Raw genomic sequence first — 4,171 nt, forward strand, 5'->3', positions numbered from 1 at the left:
GAAGAGAAGGGGGAAAATAAAAGGGGAAATCAAGGAAACACCTTCAGTCGTAACCATTTGGAGTTTAAACCATGTTATTGAAGGAGGATTTTTGTGTCTGAAACTGGTGGGAATCGGTTTCCTTTGGCAAAGCTTATTGAAAAGCAAAAAAAAAAAAAAAAAAAAAGATTTCAGGTGCATTTCCCCTGCGGGGAACTGATACGAATCCATGTGCTATCTGGAACTGGATAGCTGTAACACAGAAGCTACACGATAACCAACCTCCCTGGTGTGCTGCTGTTGGAGCATGAGGCCACAGGAGGTATTGGTCGTTGCACCTTTTATTTCTAGTCCTTTCTCAAAAGATAAGGTCTGTGCCTAAAAAATGGTGGAGGTGTGTACATACGGTTTTTCATTCATTTGCAATGGTTTCATTCCGACAAATATTTTTAATATATATAAAATGGACTAATATGAAATGGATATAGTACACCACAGAGAAGTAAACTGTTTTTTTCTACTCTGTCATTCGAGTAGCCCGATGAACTGGTCTGCGGGTGGGTGGCGTGTGTTTCTGGGTGGGCTTTGGTGGCTGTTTTCCTTGAAGTGAAAAGGGAAGACATGTTTGGAACAGTTAGTGATGATTGCTGCTTTTGGTGAGAGCAAAAGGACAAATTAAATAGACTGTGTTCCTTTTTACTTCAGATTGTTTTCAAGCTAAGAATGGTTTTTAAGACTGAGGATCATAGAAAGGTGCATTTTATGTCTCTTAGAACAAAGGTGAAATATGACAAGGATATATTTATTTTGAAGAAAATGTGGGTTTTGGACTAAGAGTTAAGGAAGATTTGTACAGTGACTTTAAATTGGGATCAAAAGTTGGTTTACTATTGATTTCTGTGCTACAGTACAGTCTTGTTTACTGCTGTCTGACTTTGAAAGCTGGGTTTTATGGTGTGGTTATAGTGAAGAACTTAGTATCTTGCATTTTATTACTTACTAAGCCTTGTTCACATCAGTAGTGATATTTAATTGACTTTTGTTTGTAGTCAGGATCAGCTGGTAGAACAGTTTTACCTCAATTTTTGATTTCATTGTTGTGATGGGTGGGACATAACCTCTATTTATTTAAAAGGAATAAAATGGGAGAGATGGAAAATAGAAATAATACTTCCTGCCCTTCAGAAAAAGAGACTTTGTACAACCAGTATTATAACTACATACAAGACTTTCCACTCTGCAACTTTGTGGACCTCAGACAAGACAAACTCTGCCCTCAGTTGTGTTTGTGTAAACCTTCGTCATCTTTATTGAAATCATCTTACATATGTTGAAATATGATCCCAAACTAGTTCAAAATATCGGTATTTCACTAAATAGTCCTTGAAGAGCCATTATGAAACATACCTCTGCTCAGTCCTTCCATAGCACTGATATGGGGTTGGAATTACTCTGATTCCTGAGCAGAGGAGTGTGGGAGGGTGGGGAAAGGGGCAGCAGCCAATTCATTTACCTTTTTTTTTTTTATTTTTTACAATGCTGAAGTGCTGCAAAACTTGAACTATATACATTGATTTTCTGACCTATATTAGTTGGCATATTAAAAAGTTTATATATTTATGCATTGCAGTAAACTTGGTGTGTGTATATATATGTCTTTAGATTTTAAATTTATATATAATGCTTTACTACAGAAATGTGAACCACTATTTCCATCCTTGGCTGTCTTGTGAAATAAATCAAGTTAGTTTATCTGTAAAACTTCCCTTTTTTGAAAAATCTTACATGGATCAATTTTTTTTTCTTCAGACAAAGTGCCAAGATCCCATAATCAAAAGTGATGAATGTTCCTAAGTATCTGTTTCACTTTGAGCTCAGTTTTCTAAGTGGCTTGGAAAATTTCCGAAAATGTTATTCAGAATATTGCCAGCTGCTATCTCCCGAGTCCCTGTAGCTTCCCAGTACGCTTGAGGGCATTCAGCATCCAGAAAACGTAAGTGATAAATGCACATGATAAATACAAGTAAATATCTAGCAGTGTTCTGCAGTTCAAGTTACTGAACCAAATGTTTACACTTAGAGTAGAATTAACACTAGGTGTTCTTAGTTTGTTTTTTTTTTTGAAAGAAAACATAAATAAATCAAGTCTGCTGGTGATTGGAGCGTGGTGCGAATGCACTCAGTGAGATTTGACCAAGAAGTTTAAGCCTCTGTACCTGAACCAGTCACAAACTGAATTTCTGAGCACATTGTACTCGTGTCACGTTCCATGTGGTTGGGGCCCAGGTCTCCAGGGTTGCTCTCCAGGGGTTTTGGGTGAGTGCTCAAGATTCAGGCACTCCTGAGATCTCAAAACTGGCTTCCTTGGCCTTGCCTAGGGCTGGAACCATTCCCCATCTGCGCTGTCTGTGGGACTGATCTGGGAGCTGTTCTAGCCTCTGTGTGTGCAGGAGGGAAGGGATGTGTCTTCTGGGGTCTGACTCTTGTCTGTCTGTCTGTCCAGCTCTGATCTGTGGGTGCATCCCTTGGATTGTGCAATAACCAGGCTTGATTTCCCTCTGAACTTGGAGCAAGGCTTTAAAGCCAGGGCTCCCTTTCTCCAGGGATTGTACCAGTGTTGGGGCAGTAGTGAAGAGGCACGGCTGACATCTGACTTTTCTTTCTCTTTTCAGAGGGATGGTTGATTCAGAAGGGGAGGGAGGCTGTGATGATAGCAGAGGTACTGGGATGAGGGAGGTCACCAGCTTGCTGAGTGTGTTGAACGTGCAAACAGCTGTAGATTGAACTGGGTTCACTGGTAAATGCCATCACTCAGCTGTCCCTGCTCTCCTGGCACTGTGTACCCCTGCACATGATGGCTGAACCACATGGGAAACAACTCAGGAGTTTTCTAAGTTGCAGTCCAGGGGTTTTAGGTGGTTTGGCAGTTTTGAAACTTGTTTAAGTTGTCCTTGCTTGGCACAGTGGCCTTAATTCCCCCCAGCTCATGAGTTGACACTGACATTCAGCCAGGTCCTCCACAGGTGGCTGAATGTGTGTCCTGCACAGCTGTCCGTGCAGGATGAGGACTGGCTGGGCCACCTTGAGCTTGAGGCACTTGGGCTGGGCCTCTGCATCCTTTTTCCTTTCCCTGCTGAGGAACTGGACCAACCCCAGCTACTGAAATCACAAAATCACCAAATACGGGGTAGGAATTGTGGAAGATGGGGTGAGTGGTGGCTTTTTTCTCCCCCTCACTCCATCTCTTCCCACAATTCCTCCAAGAAAAGTTTCTTCTTCCCTTTTTTTCATGTGCCACAGATAATTTTGGAAAAATTTTGGAACTGTCAATTTTAGGGAAAAAGTGAGGGGGAAAAGCCACGCTACTGTAAGCACACAGCAGTGTCCTCTGTGCTTGTTTTACACTTGTAGTCTTGTGGCTGCTCTGCACAGCAGAGAGGGATTACAGAAGTGAAGGTGTAAAGTGCTGTTGCTCTCATAAAATAAATGCCTTGAGTTTTTGAGGGAGGCACATGCCTGGCCTGGCTCTGTTCCTTACCTGGCCTTGACAGATGCTTGTACTCCTAAAGAGTCAGGGTTGGATTTCAGATCCTCTCCCTTTCTGGCTTTATAACCTGAAGAAGAGGCATCCTGAAGAGCCTTCTGTTTTGCTGTACCATAGCAAGGTCTGGTTGTCCTTAAATATTTTGTCAGCTAGTCCTTAAATTTTAGTTATTGTGCTGTGTAAACCCAGCTGCTTCTGGTCAAGTAATTTCTGTAGCTTTGAGGGTACTTCACCTTTAAATTAAAGGCAGATTAATACAAAATTACACAAAAGGACAGAGGTGAATCTGAAACCAAAAGAAGCTCAAAATCAGCTCGCTGATAGCTGTGGTCAGGCTGTGTCCCTGGTGTTTGCACAGCACGTGCCTGGCACACAGCCTGCCTTCAGGAGCAGAGATCTTGATGAAAATAAGAGGTTTTTATCAAAGCTACTGAGCCGCCTGGCTTACGAACTGCCCCTCCAGAACACACCAGGCAGCTTGGTTGCTTTGCAATATTTCTGGTGCCTGCATGATTCAGTAAATGCACAAGTACAGGAGTGAGGAGTTTGGGGAGGTTTTTCCCCTGGTTTAACTGCAATTTCTCTGTTTGTTCCATAAATCTGTGGCCGTGTAGCCTGCGTGGGCTCTGCTACCGTGCATGTGCCATG

The sequence above is a fragment of the Cyanistes caeruleus genome, chromosome 12 (assembly GCF_971803275.1).
Source record: "Cyanistes caeruleus chromosome 12, bCyaCae1.hap1.1, whole genome shotgun sequence".
In the NCBI taxonomy this organism is placed as follows: Eukaryota; Metazoa; Chordata; class Aves; order Passeriformes; family Paridae; genus Cyanistes; species Cyanistes caeruleus.